The following is a 21,400-nucleotide window of genomic DNA, read 5'->3' as shown; positions in this document are numbered from 1 at the left end:
TTCAAGATGTAGTCTCTGGTGTCTCCAGAACGTGTCTGTGAAGTTTCAGCTCAAAATCCCCCACAGATCATTTATTATAGCTTGTCAAATTTGCCCCTATTTGGGTGTGAGCAAAAACACGCCGTTTTTGTGTGTGTCCCTTTAAATGCAAATGAGCTGCTGCTCCCGCCCCCTTTCCAGAAGAGGCGGAGCTTTAACAGCTCAACAACAACAAAGCTGGAGAATCTCACGCAGCCAAAATGAGGATTGTCAGTAACGGTGTTCAGCCTTACATTGTTCAAACCGGAGTCGACACTGATGGAGAGACTCAGGAAGAAGTTACAACTTTTAGACGTTTCTGAATGGTTAGTGGATAAATTTATGTAGTTGCTGTGGAGTTGATTCAACTCATCCACTAGCATGTGCCGTCATGTTAATCTTTTGTGTAAATCCAGCGTTGAATTGACCCTCGTTTGTGAAGCAGTATGGTGTAAAATGACGGCATGACAACAACACTCTACTACAACAACTCTTCCTCTTCTCTAAAGCAGACCAACATGGCCACATGTTGCATGTTCTCTGGGGCAGGGTTTTAGTAAATTTTAGGGTTAGTGATGTCACTAACCCCGGAAGAAGCTTGTTGTAGTCCCTACCAGCCGTTGTTGTTTTTTTTTTACGTTATCTTTTCTTTTTAATGAGTTTTGTCATTGTTAGTGACATTCACCTCAATAAAATGATAATCACAGGTAACTTGCAGTTTCACGCCTCAACCACTAGAAGGCCAGATCTTCCCTACTGAGGCTTTAATAAATGCTCCTGGTCTTACTGTCAACAGTGCACATTATTTCAGAGAAAATGTTTGGGATTGATGTTTCACTTCACATGCTTCACATTACACAAGTAAAGTGGATTTCATGTGGACTTTAACAAACATGCCCATTTCACTGTCATATAATCAGTACTGTCATCAGGAAGATCTGATGTTGACCTCTGACACAGGTGTGACCCCTGAGACCGCAGACGCTCAGATCTCATCATCGTGTCATAACAGAGACGTGCAGCTTCAGACACTAGGGAGGAAACATTGACCGAACCTCCGCTAGCGTTTCATGTATACTTGATCATTGCCATGAGGAAAGAGATTTCTCTGGACAGAGCTCATATTACAGATCACATTCGCTCTCTATCAGTGAGTTTCAGAGCTGTGTGCTGCAGGCAGAAGGTGATATATGGTTTGCCGGATCAATAAACACACACCTGAACATCAGTGTTCATACAGTGATCTTTGAGCAGTGCCCTGCATGACTACTGACTACAGTTATGTTAATGAACCATATTACTTGATGGAAAAAATGGTTATTGTGATCGTTAATATTAGTCTATAAATAATTAAATGACTCGATACAAACAATGTAAGCAAAATCTCATAACTTCAGGCCAGTTCTTCAACTTTTCACATGCATACTGTATTAGCAGCAGTGGAAATGGCTGAGATTCACTGAATTTAGTGTGTATTTAGGTGCTATTCAAATAATATTGAAATATTATTGATTTGAATTAGTATAATAATGTTTTCCAGATCAATTTAATTATTCTTTTTAGTACGATGACAACATAATTGTCAATTATTTCATTCATGTGGTCTAAAAACAATAAAGCTAAAACAATAAATCTGAGTCTGAAAAATTTGATCAATAAGTGAACTGAGTGAATGTGGATCTGTTGTGCATTTGTGGATCATACAGATTTTCTAGTGTATATCCTTGTGAAAAAGAAGTGCAATTCATTGTATTGAATGTCTATTAAAGCTTTGACAAGTGCGATCACAGCGAACATTCAGATCTGTGTTCTGATCCAGAGAGAGCAGTTGTCATGTATAGATATAAAACAGCCTCACAAACAGTCATCTCAACCACACAGCATCATTATTATTTTTTGTATTACAATAATTTAAATTATCACATCAAGTACTGGGATAAAAGTTAATAGTTCGGATATAAACGCTGATCAAAATAAAGTAAATCACCTTTTGAAAGTAAATTGGCACGTCAAATATAAAGAATATCAATTACATCGTTACACCAGTAGGTGGCGACAAGTGACTGTTAAAAATGTATGTCATTGAATCATTCATTCAAGAGATTCGTTCAAAACAAGTGAAGTCTTTATGAGTGAGTCATTGAATCATTCATTCAATCATTTTTTAAAAAAACATTGAAAATACACCGCAGCGATTAACATTTTGTCAGAACCTATAGTAAATTACATGTTATTTTGTTTAATTGTCTGTTCAAAATCATGGGAGAATTGTGATCTTTATTTGAAACAAAAGCAGGATGCATTCTGATTGGCCGTCAATGTTGTTTGTGGGAAAAAAATCATTTTGAAACGGATTCCAACTATATCATTTCTCTGTGCCGTTATCATTATTGTCGTGGTGTGAACTCTGCTATTCTTCTACATTTAGAATGATTTTTAGAACTAAATCTTTATCATTATAGTTGTCATCCTTAGTGTGAACGGGATCCATTTATAATGGATCTTGGTTATGAAAATATTCTGAATCCCTCAGCATCCTCAATGTTAAGGGTCTTGCAGATGTTCTCAGCTTCATGTTTTCAGGAGTTATACTTTACTTCTTTCTTTATGCAAGTTCCTTTAAGCCAAAGAGTGATTTACCAGAGCAGATTTAGGGATTGGGTTCAGAAGGTGTGCTAGTTCCATCAGAGGATGTTCAGACTAACATTTACAGACACACACAGTGCATTAGTATTGGATTAAACGTCTAACTAACATCTCAAAGTGGGTCATTTCACAGGGACTGGCATGCAAAACACAAATCTGCCATTAGAAACAGCACATACCTCACAAAGCTTTCATTTTAATGGCATTATGAAACAAAACCGGTGAATCCGTATGTCTTACGCAATTCCAAAGGTTTCTAGAAAGATCCCACAAGAAATAAATCTGCTTAAATCAGCAGTCAAAACACGTTTGGATCAATGAACACGGAGGTAAATAAAACCACAGCAGTAATTAAAGACATATGATCCGCTGCCTGAGAACATTAATGCTTTCATAGTGAGATTAAACAGAGCAAATGGAGACAAAGACCACAATAATAAAGATCTCAATCGTGTCTCAAATGAGCTCTATAGTCCAACTGTACATGAACAATTGAGACAAAGGCACTTAAATGAAACTGAACTCCACAGGGATAAAAGCACAGCTTCTTTTCTCAGGAAACTACAAAAGTGCACCAAACATGGAGCATTTCAGACTTACAGTAAGGCATTGGTTAGCTTTCTAACCAGACAACAGCATCATCAGAGCTTGCTGTTGTATCATTGATTAACAAACACACTCAAACACACAGATAACAAAACTACCTGCTGAGTGAACTGTGATCCGCAGTGTTTCTAAAACCTTCAAATGTCCAGTTTACTTGTGATTAGAACATAATTAAATCAATAAAATTATATTAATGTTGGTACAACATTCTCCTAACCATATTTTTACTCACAATATAACATCCTTTGAAGGTTTTACTGTAATATTCCAAGAAACGTAACGTTAACATTCATCAAATACAAACATCACATTGATGTTCTGAAAAATGCTGTTTCCACTGAGTAAAAATGTCATCATAAAGAGCGTTGTTTCTCTCATCATCATGAGAATACATATCAAATATTAATAATGTTATAAGAACGTTTTATAAATGCTTTTTAAAGAACGTTTTATCTTAACACCTTTACAAAGCATCAGTGAAAGTTGCGAGAACGTTCCCTGTTTGTATTAACTGATTTTAAGGAAAATATCAGGATAATCTCATGTAAATTTCTGACCAAACTTAACTAACAAACAAGAACGGAATAACTAACTCATTTTCAAAGAGAACGAAAGTGAGGAAAGCACTTACTTTGGAGCATCTGAGAGCCATAGTTCCATTTACATGAACATCCTGTGGCTGCAGCACTAAAAATAGAGCGGCCGGGCCAGTTTGCACTTTTCCATGCGGCCAATGGATTTGTCATGAGAGCGGGACACTGGGAAGGCCCAACCAGACATCAGGGGCGGTGCGGTGAACGCGGTCAGATCTGAGATGGCGTGAGGTCAGGCAGGAGTAACAGCTGTGTGTGGATCCGTCGGCAGGTGATGATGGTGTGTTTCAGTGCGTATCAGAGACGCATTGGCAAACACAACCGTATTATCCCCGCAAATCCTGCATAATCTGTGCCTCAAAAGTCATTACACCATAACTGTTGAGCAAAAGGTTATTCAAAATTAATCCCGCTCTCCGTTTGCACTGTGGCTGAAGGATGTCCTCTATCATATGGAGTGTTTAGAAGGATCTGCTTCCCAGGAATTTATGGAAGCTCATTTGAGTCAAGGGGGTAACTGGCACTGATTCAATGTTTATCAGTAAAGGAAACATCATATTCTTTCTGTATAATGCATGTTCTCACTGAAGGACATGCTGAGATCTGTTTGTGACACATTTTAAAGGGGTCCTATAATGCCCCTTTCACAAGATGTAATATAAGTCTCTGGTGTCTCCAGAATGTGTCTGTGAAGTTTCAGCTCAAAATACCCCACAGATCATTTATTATAGCTTGTCAAATTTGCCCCTATTTGGGTGTGAGCAAAAACACGCCATTTTTGTGTGTGTGTCCCTTTAAATGCAAATGAGCTGCTGCTCCCGGCCCCCTTTCCAGAAGAGGGCGGAGCTTTAACAGCTCGCGCTTCAGTCGCTCAACAACAACAAAGCTGGAGAATCTCACACAGACAAAATGAGGATTGTCAGTAACGGTGTTCAGCCTTACATTGTTCAAACCGGAGTCGACACTGATGGAGAGACTCAGGAAGAAGTTACAACTTTTAGATGTTTCTGAATGGTTAGTGGATAAATTTATGTAGTTGCTGTGGAGTTGATTCAACTCATCCACTAGCATGTGCCGTCATGTTAATCTTTTGTGTTGAATTGACCCTCGTTTGTGAAGCAGTCCGGCGTAAAATGACGGCATGACAACAACACTCTACTACAACAACTCTTCCTCTTCTCTAAAGCAGCCCAACATGGCCACATGTGGCATGTTCTCAGGGGTGGGGTTTATGTAAATTTTAGGGTTAGTGATGTCACTAACCCCGGAAGAAGATCATTGTAGTCCCTACCAGCCGTTTGTTCTAGCCCTTAAACAGAAATTCTTTAAAATATAATATCTCCCTTTGCTTTGAACTTTGAGTTTCGTAACTTTACAGATGTTGTAATAATATGTTTAGGGTTTTCAAAATTAACTTGTTAACGCATCCAACTAATTTTCCAGTTTTAACGCTTTAAAAATATTTAACGCAATTAACGCAGCATCCGTTTTTCCTCTCATAATTTGGATAGCCTTCCATTATATGATCACGCTCTTATTCACACAAATGCTTTTAAACCATTCAGGCGTCACAAGACAAACGAGAACACACTGTCTGTAATATGGAAGGCCAAAAGGTTAAAAAACATGTGAATTTTAACACATTAACAACACGCACACGACTCGTGTGCACAGAAAGACGCACACCAGTATCGAGTTCTCTTTCACGATTGAACAAACAATAACACACAGAATTATGCCAAAATGCACGTTTTGGCAAGTATCCTCATGAGAGCAGTATTAAAGGAGTTAAATAACGTCTTTAATGAACTTAAAGACTCCAAAATTGTAGCTTTAATAAAGATTAATCTATATTTAATTTATCATTTCTGCAGTGAAGACTGTAAAGTGTTTGATAACTTTATTCAATTTCTGTATATTTCCTACCTGTTAATCGATTGACAGCACTATATTTTTTAAATTCCAAAGTACAATTTTAAGTATACACTGAAAAATGTACTCAGAAATTGCTAGTAAATTTCACAAACAGTTACAAAGAAATGACAAATAACATGATTTAAATGTGAAATTTTGAAGTAGAAAGTCTGAAATAGTGTTTTCTTGTAAAACTAACTCCAATAATCCTTGTTTTATTTATAACTTTGAAAAAAAAAGTGTATTATTTATATAATGAGAATCAGGCAGGGGAATGAAACCTGCAATGCAATTATATACAAATGTTTTTACATTACGAATATTTATGGTCCTCAATAATAGATTTTATTTCCTTTATGCAAAGTATAATTTCATATTTTTCATTTTGATTTTTAGGTGAAAGATTTCTTTGAGAGATTCCTCCAGTACAAGATCCTCCTCAGTCTCAAGAAACGAATCATACAAGCCTTCCTGGAGCGAGTTATTTAACCTAATGACACGTGGAGGCATCAAACGGAGCATCCTATTGTGAGGTCCAGGGTCTTGATGGAGAAGACATGTGAAGGCAGCTGTAGAGTGGGCTTCCCATGCCCTTTAGGCCGGAGCTGGACGTCTCCCACAGGCCAGGCCAACTTTAAATAGCTTGCCCTCCCACCACAGATATTATTAGTAACATACATGTGCTGTCCAGAGCTCATGATGAGCAAACCCAAACCCTGGACCTCCTTGGGGCCAAACTCCTGTCTTTATAAGCCCAAATTCCTCAGTCGGTGACTCCAGCTACTTTTATAGTAAAAGCAAAGCCACACACCGTTTCCCACAATCACATGCATTTCATAAACACTTCACGTTAAATGTGTTCGAGTCGGTGTCTCATCAGTTCACATGCAAGTATGTACTAATCCAGCTAACAAAAAATATGTTCTAAGAACGTTTTGCATGTTTCATAACGTTATCTAAGCGTTATTTCTGAATGTTCCAGTTATTTAAATGTTCTAAATACGTTTTTTCTTGGTTACACGAACGTTAAGGGAACATTCCATTTTATCATTCTTCAAACATGATGGAAACTTTTGGATGTTCTCTGAACGTTCTGAAACAAGTAAGATTTAAAAAATGTTAGACGAATGTCCAACTAAAACGTTTCATGAACAAGGTATACATAATGTTTTTGTGCTAACGTTTTGAGAACATTATTAAAGACCAGAAAAATCTTGAAACCCTTTTGTTTCAGATTGATCATTTGCAGGTCAGCATTTGCATTTAATAATTTTTAAAAGCATTAAAATAAAAGTTAAATTTAATCTTTAGCTTTAATAATATTTCATGCCATTTTTTGGCTTTTATGCCCTTGATTCTACTTTATACCCTTATAATAACAACTCAGATGCAAACATAATTTACAAATATATGATTATGTTAATGCAATTGTGCAATCAGTCAACTTTGCAGATATGCAAAACATGTATATATCATTTCTGTGCCAGGAAAATCCAATAACATCCACAGACCTGTGGCTTATTATTTTCAATGAAGTATGATTTGAGACACACTAATCCTAATCTCATATATTTAGGATGGATAAAATGCAAATAGGGATTATGTGTGTGTGATATGTATCGTCCATGATAATATACTAATTGTTCTTTTAACGATGTGGAAGCTGATATTATCAAGTATTTCACTTGAAAAAAATAAACAAAAACATGCCATGTGAGTGTACACTTTCACTGTGTGATGTTAGTAAAATCTAGTTAGAAAGAGCATGAAATGCAGTATATGGGGGTAAAAATGCTCTTGTATGAGTCAAACCAAATTTGCCAGTAAGTTGCTTGTTAATTGTACAGTGTAGTAACCATAATTGCAGTAAAATATTTGGCATATGCTAATTTTAATCGCATTTAAAAGACATTTAGACATGTCACTGAAAAAAACAAAAAAACAATACATCCTTAGAAATGTGCTTTGCATTTGCTGCAAGTAGATTAAAAAACAGCGGCCAGTAACACTACTATGAGCTCGTCATCTGTGCTGTGCATATGTGGATAATGGCGGTAAAAATAACCAGTTCTTGTCGAATCATCAGAATATGCATGTAAACGCAAGTGAAGAGGTTTGCTCGTGTCATGTAGACATTTTACTGCGATTGAGGGTACGTTTACACAATAACAATGCACTAAACAGAAAAGTTTTTCATTTGTGTACAGACGACAACGTTGTCAAAAGAATCCCCGTTCACACAAAAACGACTAAAATCGCTGTATTCTGCTGCCAGACCAGTAGATGGCGATGTCACTTTGTAAAGAAACACTACGCACCTGTAGACTGAACACGTCACTCTTTTCACAAATTCATGTTTTTGTAGTTTACACGGAGATGATAACAAAAACCGCTTTCAAAAGTTTGCATTTTCAGGCCCTCAAAACGCCGTTGTCGTGTAAATGAACGTCCAAAACACTTAAGAAATTTTTCCGTTCTTAGTTGAAAACAGTGTCGCGTAAACGGCCCCCAAGTGTTTACTCTGATTAGTGAAAATCAGCACATTATTGGTGCACATAAACGTAGTCAATGTCTTGTTATTCTAATTTAATTTCATTAAATGTCAGAATTTGATGATGCACGCATCTAATAAGGTTAGAAAAATCGCCCTTGCAAAAGGTAAAAATGCTCCTTGAAATCAATTTAAGGTTGCAAATATAGTTAATTTCTGTCACTTTTACATTTAAAAATAAAACGTCGTTCATCACACACATCGGCCGTATGGCTGAAGAACACATTAGTGTTAACACTCAGTTATTTTCTCCTTTATTGGAGCTCAGCATTCATTGTCACTGTGAACTGTTGTTATAGAGAAAATATATCTTAATATTATGTGTGTCAGAAAAAAATAACAGCTTAAGTGCTTGAAACAACACGAAGGAGAGTAATGACAGATTTTGATCGAACTCTCCTTTTCCAATAGCAGCAAAAGTTCAGAAAACAGCAGCGTTGATCTGTTCAGATGACATATTTGATTTCTAAAAAAACATCTTAGTGTTTGCTAAGTAAATCGCCATGCATAAATACTGCAAATCTGAAATAAACTTACTGATTATGAGGATTGAAGATTACAAGGAACATGAATTTAAAACAATAATGATATGCACCGATAAATCATGTAGAATAAACACTGCAATCTTCCTTAAAAAAAGAATTGTCCATTTTGATTTCATGGTGACTTTAAAGTAAGCATTCAGCATTGTTTATTCCCTGCTGACTGTGACCCAACAGAGAGCATCTACTGAGGAGGCTGTAGATTCACACTGCCCCCTTCTGAACCTGTTCTTACCCATAAACACACACTCCCTTCCACTCTGTAACGGACCGTTAGTGGGCTAACCGTTGGCGGACTCCTGTCGCCTCTTGATATTAAGTCTCAGCAGGCCTCTGAAGTCATTAACATTGAGGAAAACGGCTGCTTGGAGAGAAACAAGACAAACAAGAGAGCAGCACGAGGCTGAGAGCGGGCCAGCGTTCACACAGAAAACTTCTTCTTCAATATCTCAAGATGGTGATCCTCTGGACAGCGAGTACCGGCAGTCGCTTTGGCTAGTGCTGCTCGACGACATCTGGACGCTTCTGTACAAACAAACTCCTGTCCAACTTTGACTATTCATTAGGTGCAGATGTCTCAGGAACGACTCATTATAACAGAGTCCAACCACCTGCTACATCAGTATTGGCCCTCAGATGCTCATTTAATTAGCCGGAATCAAACGCTCCCCGTGCAGCACGACACTCCGGCTCCAAAAACACTTAAATCACAGGAGAAAACACTGCTGAGAAAGAGCCCACCGCACCGAAGTGTGCTGGATTTCAGCTCATCTATACTGTAGTGTAGTGCTAAACACTAGAGATGCACTGATTTCTCCGCCGACGCCGACACCGATACCTGATTATTCAGAATAACATCTGCCAATACCGATAAAAAAAAAATCTCTCCATCTAATGATGTAAACTATACAAGAATCCTCTCATTTGGTACATTACTATAATATTAGAAGTTAGGACTACTATATTACTACTATATTCAACTGCTGTTTATTTTCAGATACAATAATTACACTCAATTAAAAACTGAAATGTTTAGCTGTGCGACTCATTTGCACACATGGTAGTTGTCTTCATGACAAATTTATTCAAACATACATATATAATTAACAGTAAATGAGCTCCTCTCTAGTGTTTTACAGCTAACTAATGAACTGTGAACACTGGATAACTTTCCTGAGGTAAATATGTTAAATGACATTGTTCACAAGCTGTTTCATTGACGTCTTTTCATTGTTGAAACACTGATTGAGTGATTACATGACAAATTATGTATTTCAGTAAGTTGTACTGTATCTTTCATCATTCCTTTTTATGTTCATTCATGTTTTTTCATGCTATAACTTGTATTAAAGTGAAAGAAAAGACTCACGCTACAGCGTTCTGTCATATCACATTTAAAAGTGACAAAACGCCATTTATTGTTTGAATATGATAATAATATGGACAGAATTTGAAAGCTGAGATGTTGTTTTTTATCATAAGTAAGAAAGCACAAAGCTCTTTGTGACACCAAACATTATTTCTTACAAATACATTTTGGTGTAGGGAAATCTGCAGACTTGGCAACCCTGGCTTGAACTACAGGTCATATACAGGAATTTTTTTAAACTATTAATGTGTTATTGTTGCCTTCACAATAGCCTTGTTTCCACTGAAATTACCCGGAACAATTTGTCCCAGGAACTTTTTTTTTCCCCCAGACCTGTTGCTGTCTGCGTTTCCATCGTGGTCTAAAGGACCGTGAAGATAGTCCGGTGACATAGGACTGCACAAGACTTTCCAGTTCCTGCTGGATTTATTCCTCCGCATATAAGCTTAATAAAGCCTGAACCTCATCGTCGGTCATAGTTTTTAAACTCCATTGTTGATTCGAATAGCAAACAACTCTTACTGCACGCACCACAAAAATGGTGGTTGAAATAAAATGCTGCGTGGAGTCAACCAATCAGCATGTTCAGCGCCCAAGTCCCACCCTCAAAAGTTCCTGAACTTTGAAAAAGTACTACCTCATGAGCAGGGACTTTCTGAGGGGGAAATTTTTACCCAGAACTTCATTTAGACGCTTGTTCCTGTGGTCAAAACACACCGAGTACCACACCAAAGTCCCTAGATCCTGGGGAAAGTTCCTGCGGTGGAAACACAGCTAATGACAGCCCTAAATTCAACACAAGAGACATTTTCTTCACACACAGTATGAGTTGCAGTCTGACACGCCCGCTTTTGATTGACGGGACACAATCGGACCTCATCATCAGCTGTTTTTAAACAATCAGCCAATAGTGAAAGTAATTGTTTTTATTGGCCGATACTTCAGTGTATCCCTACTAAACACTGACACATTTATGTCGATTTATTCTTTTTTTATGAGATATAAAACTCACAACAAAGATATCGATGACACGTTGAGCTACACAGATCTGTTCATTCAAATGCTCCTACTGGCGCTCAACGCTGACATTATGAAGCACATCATGGTTCACGACTGAGAATTAATCACTTGCCAAAGTGCTGTCAAAGTAGGAAGTTCACTATCAATTAAATTAAAAGCTGACTAGGTAGGCAGCTCAAAGGTTTTGAAATATGAATGTCCAAATCGTGCTTATGATGTGCTGACAAGGAAGAAAACTTACTATGTTTTGAGATTCTACCACTCCAACATGCTTATAATGTCCAAAATGCTGTTTGCTAGTTCTGAGACACTCTCTTTCAGTCTCCTCTAAGGGTTTATGATTTATGAAGCATGCAATAAGCCTACTGTAAGTCATAACACTTGCATGAAAACTACGAGCTCTTAATTTCACGTCACAGGAGTTACTGTAGTCTGAATGTGCTCTTTATTCTGCATCCATGACTAAATCACCGTAAAAGCTGAATAAAACACAGTACAAGAAGTGCACATTAAAGTCTTATCCATAAACTCTCTCTCTCCCTTGCATTATCATCAACATACACTGCGAATTACACAAACATATACATAAACTGGTAAACTTTATATCCGTAAAACAACTCCAATGACCTGTAATAAAGTGTGTGCTCTCCCTTTCATTACTGCTGTATCCAGTATCGCTCCGGAGACTGTAAGCTGGATCACAAACAGTTGGTATTGATCCATCCTTGAGTAACAACTCTTCTGTATTGTCTCTCTGTATTGACCCTCGTGACCCTTGCATTGAAACTCCACTGAAGATGATTTCTGACCCTCATCATCACACCAAACCAGCAAAAAACTGCTGATGCATGAGAAAAATCTTTCTTTTTAACAAGACTAAAGACATTATTCAACTATACCGTATCCATAAAGGCCATGAATACCAACAGGCCGCAGTGCAAACGTGTCAGGCTCTGCCTACAGAAGATCCATGTTTTCCTATCAAAGCGTTCACAAACAGTTCAGTCCAAATAACTCAATCGATAAGAGGAAGTTGATGGCCTTTTTGAAAGCAAGCGCGGCTCGTTCGGCCCCTGATGGAGTGAGGGAACAGACTGAAGGGAAATCATTCTGAGAAACAAATCAATACATATAATTGCAATTTCTCCCTTGCTGATATTGTTTGGCAGTTTTTAATTAGAGGTCATTCAATAACCAAACCATTTCGAGAATAAAGTACGCTTAAAGCCATTAGTACTGAGATAGATAGATATATAGATATATATAGATAGATAGATAGATAGAACGATGGATGGATGAATGGATGGATGATTCACGAGGACGGAGGCCACTGAAGCCGATAACAGAACATGATCAGCTCAACTACAGCTAATTGACTCTGTTGGGTGACGTCAGACTCATTGTGTTTCATCTCTGTTGGTCTGAGCCAAACGTGCTCATTTTCCAGTGCTCAAGCGGTCAATCCATTACAAAACATTGATTTTTAGAACAATGAATTGTGGGATATTCACAGAGCTTCAGCCAGGGGATCAAAGAACAGACTTACAGTTACCAAATAAATCCCTCAATGCGCAACAAAAACCTCAGGTAACTTTAGGCTGTGATTGGATAACTGGACTAACCAGCGGACCAATCACATCACAGCATCTCAAATGTCGTTTTGGTGTTTCTGAAACGCCTGAGCCAAAGTCTGCCAATTTTGTGCACAAGTTAAATTCACAATGACACTTGCTACTTCACTTTTATCCTTGTAGACCTCCAGAAAATCTCTGCTTCTTCTCATAGTATGGCTCGTTTTTGCTCTGTTTCCACCCACACCATCTTCAACCAGCAACAGGCGCTCTCAACCACTTCATATTAGGTGTCTTTCACTACTACTGTACTTGCATAAAATATTATTTGTATAATATTACATTATATTGTACTATATAATTACACTGTTGACCTAAACCCTCAGCTTCCACTGCAACAAATCTGTCAAGAGTTTCATTGAACAGCATGTATATATTCATTAAGTACACTATGATACACAGTATCAAAACATAATTGTATAATGTAAGTGTGTCATGATTAAAGACACATACAGTGATATAAAGTAAACACACACCTCTGAGTGATTCTCAACAACATTTTCCGTTTCTGCTTCTATGAAGATTTTAACTGCTTGTTGCATAACTATATTTTGAACCAAAATATGGGACAATTCAAGTCCACAACGAAACAGAAGAACAATATAATTAAAATCACTTTCAGAATGATCTTTTCCACCTGAATGATAAAAACACTGACAGCCAATCAGAATCCATCTGCTTTAAGGAGCTCGAGCATTTAAAGTGGCATTTGACAAAACACTAACATAGTTCTCACTAATATTGTGATTATTTTTGGTGTGAATGAGTCTTTACTCATCAGCCACAATAGCATAATGTCTTTGAATTATCTTCATTCCATGTGTAACCCCTCCTGTTCGAACCACCCGCTCTAAGTGGGACTCAAACCCGGGTCCGCAGTCTCTAGAGCGCTTCTTGAGATCAGGGAAGTGAGGTTTACATGCACAGCTCTTACCGGTCTACACTCACCCCCCTAAACCTCACTCCCATCTAGGTCACGGCACCAATGTAACCCCTCCTATTGGAACCGCCCACTCTAAGCGGGACTTGAACCCCATACCCCATTTCATGGTCTTCCCAATATTTTGAAAAATGCCATTGTATTTGAAGGATAGATTTTGAAGGAAACGGTAAGATGCCCTACGTTTTATTTTTAAAATGTTTTGTCAGAGTCAGACAATTATTTACAATGCAAAAATAAGGCCTATCCGTTTCCATTAAAAATACATAAACATCCTAAAATATGTTTACCTTATAGGCAAAATTGCATAAATTTGATTTGTTTAAAACAAAATAAAAATACTATTTGGCCAGTGGAAAAGAATGAAAATCACTCTTCATTTGTTTTTTGTTTTTTCTAAAACAAGACAAGGATAGTGAATGATTTTTAGCAATCTAATGTGATGGCATTTATTGTCATATTTTCCTAATGTCTTGTGCCGTTAAACATTGTGTCACGTGGATGAGAATATGCATGGAAATGATATGCAGATGACGTAATGCATAGTAAAACTAGGCGTTGTAAGCTCCATATATGGTTATTTTGGGGAGGAGATGGGGCGGAGATTCATGTACGCACAATCTTCAGCTGACTGGGTTTTATGAAGGGAATTTTGCACAGGTTCTGGCATAAATCTGAAAACTTTTGTGCTTTTATGCATACGCACACTATTAGGATGAAATCTACGAAAACTGGTGAACGTTCAACGTAACTCTAATATCATAAACAAACACAAAATGAAAGTAAAGCACAAACAAACAAAACACAACGTAAAGTCTCTCGTCGTTCACCTGTCGTTGTTTTTCAGATTTTCCGTTGCAATGTTCTCTCCATATGTACGATTCTTTGCAGCCTCTATCCAACGCCTACAACATGCTCGATCCTTCACTGGAAACTGAAAGTAACTCACTCCCGCTAAATGTTTACTAACTGAATTCTTGCATCCGCGAACAATACAAGTCGACACCATTATGACTAAAAGTTTGCTAAGAAGTATTTCCTACTCAATCAGAGTGGTATTTGACTCTGGTCAAGCCTATAGAAGTGGCTTTGGACGGCAACATGTTCTTTTGATTGAATTTTGATTCTGACTCTTGTTTTATGATGTTATGCTGAAACCATAAAATATTAAATAAAGGCTTTCATGTGTAATGTAAATATAATGCTAATATAAAAACAAAAACAAAGAAAAAACCCTGAAAAGTACACTGCCAAAACATGAGTAAATCACTTCTCAGGTATTTATTTTTGATCGTCATCAGGTATACTGAAACAAGCATGCTTAGTGTGCTGCATACTAATCATTTGGCATTTCTGCTTTGATCAGATTTGGCTACATGGCACAAAGGAACAGATGAACGACTCTCTTGGTAATATTAAATATAACCTCAGCAGAACATTGTACTGTACTGCCAATAAAGATGAAGCAATGTAAGGACAGATTAAGACATGGTGCACTATGAAAACAAGCACTCCATTTCAAGTGGACAGTCATCTATACCGACATGTTCATTATTCAACAGTATTGTTTTTATTATTATAAAAACGCCACAAAGTATCTAGTATAGAAATGCCATGTATAAAGTACTTATTAATGCCATTCAAAAGCTAAACGAGGCAATCTTTCAGATTTAATGCACATGCAGGGCACATTACACACTGAATATTTCTCAGGGTGGGTTTATTTGAGAAAGTCTGTAATCACATCTTTATCCAACAGCAGGACATGCCGTCCACACTGGCAATCAAACAACCAAATATTGGCTTTTCAGCAAAACTGAACCAGTTACTGTATGAAATGCGATAATTCATGGCACATCATAAATGAGGAAATGTTGCAGTTTCTAATGGAAAATCAATGTTTTAATGTTTCTGTAAGTAGCAGAAATATCCAATCGCTTATGTACGCTACGGTGATGTTCCTGTAACACCAAGCAACACCAAGGTCATGGGTTCAATTCCCAGGATATGTATGACCTAATGAAATCTTTTAATACGTAAATACAATTATGTATTAAACTTGAGGACATTTAGTATGTATAAAACTTCATACCTGGCCTGACATTTATGAAAAATAATCTTATCCTGAGAGCTCAGTTGAAGCTTTCAGCTCTCTCTCTCTCTCTCTCTCTCTTCAACAGTATATAGTTTGAAGAACATGAAGAACCACTTCTAGAGAATATTTGTATTTGTGTAACTGCTTTAGAGATGCACATCTAGCCCTTTACAGTAAGTACAATTGAGTCACAACTTTCATAAGACACACATATTCTAGTCTAGTCTGTAATACTATAACCTCGCAGCATATTGTCCAGCTCAATGACCTCAACACTTCGGACATTAAAAGAACAGCAATGCCTTTAGTTGACGGCCAAGAATATGGGATAATTATGAATAAACAAAATTTACCAACTCCAACAAGCGCTCAATAACATGATCGATACTCTTAAAATTTAAAGTCCTCCTTTCCATATGTCAGTGCATTTGAAATATTAGATCAAGCTTGATTACAGTCATTGCTCTGCACTGATTCGTCGAGGTCGGATTCTGTTGTGAAATATCAGTAATGCAACGCTGTTCTCATTTCTACAACAAGCAATAAACACTGCCATGAACAATACAGAAACATAGACACAGAAATAGCACGGCTCTTCTGCAGATATTACGGATTACATTCATTAATTCCAGCCATCTCAAACTTATATTTATCCTCCGATCAGTTATTCGGGTGTTCATGAGGGTTTGTATCTTCTGTAATGATGCTCGATCACCCTGCGCTCCCTCAGAGGAGCATCATCACCGTAACGTCAATGCTGTCAACAATGATCTGATCTCAGCAGAGAGAAGTGTGCGTCGAGCGCGGTAAAGCCATGTAAACTTACCTCGTTTGGTCCTCTGCCGTGTGTTTAGAGCTCCAGTGCATTGAGTTTGCAGGAGATCCGGGGGCTTTGAGTAGATTGAAGTGACTGAGATTTTTCCATTACGTCTCTTATGTGTTACCCTGAGGGAGAAAGCGGCTCTCACTACACATGGCGAAGTTTCATTCATTCACAGAGACAAATGCCTTTCATCTGTAAGCAGCAGTGTAAATTACACCCTCACTCTCTTACAAGAGAGAGTAGATCGGGATGTCCTAAAAACTACGCGCTAAACGCGTTACGATTTACATATTAGCTACAGGATTTATAGACATTTACAATAAATAACATTTCGTGTCTTAGCTAACGTTCGCATTAAGTTATGAAAACGTTCTTTTCGAATGTTCTCAGAACTTTTTTGTCTTGGTTATGTTAGAGAAAACATTATTTGACATAAAGGAAAGTTTTATGTCATTGTGAAGTAGTAAAATGGCTTTTCGAACAAGAAAAAACAAAAAGTTGGGCGAGACATGATTTTATCCATGGGGAATTGATTTGATGGGTTTGGTTTGCTATTGGTGGATCTCATAGGAGTGACAGGTTGCCCCGCCCTCACGCAAGTAAACACGTCATCAGAGAAGAGAACAACCCTTCTTCCCAATGTGCATACTATCCATCCTAAATAGTATGTGAGATTACAATAAGTGTGTCCCAAAGCATAGTATGTTGACTATGCCAAAAGTCCCCGGATGGCCTACTATTTCCAGTAGATTTTCGAAGTGTGGATCCGTGCACACTATGGCTGCGTTCCATTCCACTTTTAGACACGCACTCGTGAACTTCCCTAAGCACTTCCCCTCGGGGGAATCCCTGCCGCCATTTTGAAGTGAGTTCCACTTCGTGAAGTGGACGAAGGAAGTTTATATGGACAGACCCTCGCTCCCTCGTTCAAAATCTACTTCATATGTGTCAGGAAGCTCCATATACCACAATGCAACATGATTGTGATGTCAAACAACTCTATGATATATTAATATTAACTCCATAGCAGATTCCAAGTGATCAAGGGCTTAGGATGTTCCAATTCAGCCCACTGCAAAGGTTCGGCCAGTAGTGGGCACTCATGCAACGTAAGCAATGGTGTACATCTGAGTCAACGAGACTGAGGGAAGTTAGCGAGGGAAGGGCATAAAAAATGAAGTTAAATGCAGCCTATAATGGCTAATATTGCCCATAACCCATTGCGCTTTGGAGGACGATTGGGTTCAGAACTACGAACACAAATAAAAAGTGTTAAAAAACTACAAATATGGCGGGTGCGCACAGCCAATGGTTAGATATATTTATTTAATGTTATATTTCATCTGCAAAAACAATGTGGACCTTTATAAAAATCCTTTTAAATGCATCATAATGCAAACACATGAGAGTCTTCGCATGAAACACCCACGACTGGCAGACTGGTAGGAAATTAAATGAAATGAAATGTGGAGGATTTTAACTGTGACAAGATGATTGACAGGGCAGTTTACAGTGACAGGATGTGTGTAACTATGTGACAGAGCGTCCAAAGACGCAATTTTATGACGTGATAGTATGCTCCAAAGCTTTGGCACAATATCGTGCGTTGGTGTTGACGCTAATATAGTTAGCATTATCGATCTTGGTATGGGCCTTTAGTCTTTTGTAAAATCCCTTTAACAAAAGCCACTTGCTAAATGACATCATCCGCCAGGAAGTGACATCGGGTGCGTCTCAATCAGCTAGTCAGGGCAGTCAGCCATTTTAAGGGCCGTCTCAGGGTACGTTTACATGACAACGATGGACTAAATACAGAATCATTTTTTCTTTATACAGATGACAACGTTATCAAAACTATCCCCGTTCACACAGATCCGCTAAAACTTTAGTGGATCTGATGAATTCTGTGACGTTTTGTGGTGTTAGCTGGTTTGTGTCTCTCTAAACAACAATAACAACAATATAATAAGTTGTACGCAGCATAATATAAGGAGTTAATGAGCAGATCCAGGTCTGTTCCCTCAGAAGGCTCTCAATCCGTCATGGAATGCGGTCACTCAACTGTGTGTGGAGGGAATTAAAGACGCCGCTGTTTCTGGAGGTGAAGCAGGTGTTAATCTACAGCTCGCCCTGTTCCTCATACAGGCTCAAAAATCATTCCAGTAATCCTGTGAAACCAGTCTCAACACTTCAGCGGTGTGTACGGGCACATTATCATTCTGGAGGATGATGACAGAAGCAAAACAGGGCAGCTGGCTGATCCTGCAATGACTCGTCATGGAAAAAATGGCTTCATACAATTTTGGGATATTACCTTCCTTAGTGTGTAACAGAGCTGTTTGTGAATGTAAAAGATCTGCAAAGTTTCAAAGATCAAAGATAAATGGAGTTTTTGTCTCGATTCTGAATTGTCGTCAGTAATTCAGTCTCACTTCCTGCTGAACCTACGTGGGTTTGTAACTAATTTGCATCCCCGCCTCTGTTCTTCATTGGCTGAACAGCGTCTCTTTGCCCCGCCCTCAATCACTGTAGTTGTATCTGGAAGAGTTTGGTTCGTGTCGTTCATGTCGAGAAGACGCTGTTTTCTGCTGCCAAAGCAAATCCACTTTGATGAGATTGATACGGTAAAACCCACGCCATCGTTACTGTTCGTATCACTGTGAATCAAGAGCTGAGATTCAGATATGATAATGAGCGTTTGGTTTCTGACCAATCAGAGCAGAGCAGCTCTCAGAAAGGCGGGGTTTAGAGAGACCGAATCCTTGATGGAAGCGTTTCAGACACTGAGAGAAAAGAGCTGATGCTGCAGTGGATATTATGAGAAAATTAAAGTGTTTTTGATCTTAGATGAATGTGAACCTGTTGTAGGAGACGACAAAACAACATTAGAAACCTTTAACACTTTAACACATTTATATTAACCTTTATAAGTTAACACCTTTATATTAATTCTTCCATAAAACTGTGGTTGAACAATGAAAGGGTTTGTATTTTGACACTCATCTCAGCGTGACGTCTCCAGACTTCCTGAGTTAGTCCGTCACTGCAAACACAATACAGAGGTTTTAGAGGACACCTGAAGATGTTCAACAGCCGGATCAGAGACTGAGGAGTCTCGTACAGTGGCAGATTTCTGTCCATGTGCGAGTCTCTCAATAGTTTAATTATTAGTGATGGCTGAGCAGACCGAATGTGTGTAGCAGATGGCGGACTGGCCGTTCTGAGCTCCTCCAGTGACTTCAGAGGGAGCGAGTGGTGAGCAGACAGATGGTGAAGGTTTGTTTAATATTCACTCAGCCACAGTGGCAGCAAAAGACCAAGTCACTGCGATTCAGGGATGATCCCACTCAACCGACGGACAGGGGTGATGGCAGATGGGACAGATGAGGTTTCCGCTGAGAATAGTTTGGTGAATCAATAAATTTGGTGGCAGCTCCAGATGCTGAAGAACCTCTGCATTCAGCCAAACCCGCTGCAGTTGACATGACATCTTCAGCCATTTCATGGGGTCTCGATGTTTTTCAGCATCTTACGTCATGAGCACTGCAGTTTTAAAACACTGTGACAACTTCAAAACAGTTTAACCTTTACAAACCCATCTAGAGACCCACATGCTCACTGAATTAATGTCTAGAGTGAGAAGAGCAGGAATGAACACAAAGCAGCAGCTCAAACATAAGGCTGTGTGTCCACCAAAGCATTTTTAGCTGAAAATGCCATGCACTCTTCTGAAAACACCGAGCTGCGGGCGTTTGAGAGTGCTTTGGTGAAGCAGCATTTTTTTCAGTCGAGATGCTTTTCTTGCTATGATACGGAATATCAGCGAAAGTATCTGATTTCGCAGACATTTTGTTTCTGAAAATAAAAATGTAGACACAATGTAAAGTACTTGTTCTGGCCCTTGTTTTGGATGAAGAGATGGCTGAACTGTGTACAAATACAGGACGGTTGGTCGCTGTGATATTTGTCCCACCCCTTCTCCACTTTGATTGGACGGCTGGGAAAAAAAATGACAGTGATGAGTGCTGCGTTTTACCTAAAGAACATTTTTCAGCTCTCAGCGACTAGAAAAATAACGTGATGAGGCACTGAGCGTTGTGTCGTTTTTAAATATAAGCTTGTTTTCTAAACAAGGTGATTCTATAGAAGTGGCAGCTTATAAAAAACCAATGTAAATGAGCAGACATGTTTTTTACCTGACGATAACATTAAAATGGCCAGTCTTACAAGTTTCAATCATTTGGCTCTCTTTTAATTGTATTACTTATTTGTTAGATGGCATCTATATTTATAGGTGCACAGAAGCGTTGGGTAATACTATACATTCGGACGGGATTAGATTTTATTGACTTACCAGAGAAACAGTAGGTGATTTGCTCTGGAATGTTTACAGAGGTTCCATGAGGAAAAACAGACCTGGCAGATTCAGACAGGATTAAAGTCGCAAAGTACATCTGTGAAATACGAATTTTGTCCTCCAGGAAAACTAGTCCCACCCGAATAGCGTTTTTGACAACAAAACAACTCAACTCACCCCATTTACAGTTGCTCAGTGAAATCACACGCAAAAGAAACTTGGGCGGGATATTACAAAATACTATATGAATGATACAGGAATAATGACAATGAAATAAACATCTAAAGCTATTCTG

General features: G+C 38.3%; 1 protein-coding gene across 1 annotated transcript in view; it reads right to left on the bottom strand.

Annotated features, from left to right (window-relative positions):
• atp2b2 (ATPase plasma membrane Ca2+ transporting 2) overlaps window positions 1–16,895 on the bottom strand; it is a 158,423-nt gene extending 141,528 nt beyond the window's left edge. Inside the window, exon 1 of the mRNA XM_051912448.1 lies at window positions 16,752–16,895. The gene's annotated coding sequence lies outside the window, so the exon portion shown is untranslated. The remainder of the gene's footprint in view (window positions 1–16,751) is intronic.
• Window positions 16,896–21,400: the final 4,505 nt, after the last annotated feature.

This window comes from Ctenopharyngodon idella, chromosome 11, assembly GCF_019924925.1.
Source record: "Ctenopharyngodon idella isolate HZGC_01 chromosome 11, HZGC01, whole genome shotgun sequence".
In the NCBI taxonomy this organism is placed as follows: Eukaryota; Metazoa; Chordata; class Actinopteri; order Cypriniformes; family Xenocyprididae; genus Ctenopharyngodon; species Ctenopharyngodon idella.
The sequence above is the reverse complement of the archived record's forward strand: the minus strand, read 5'-3'. Positions and strand labels throughout refer to the sequence as shown.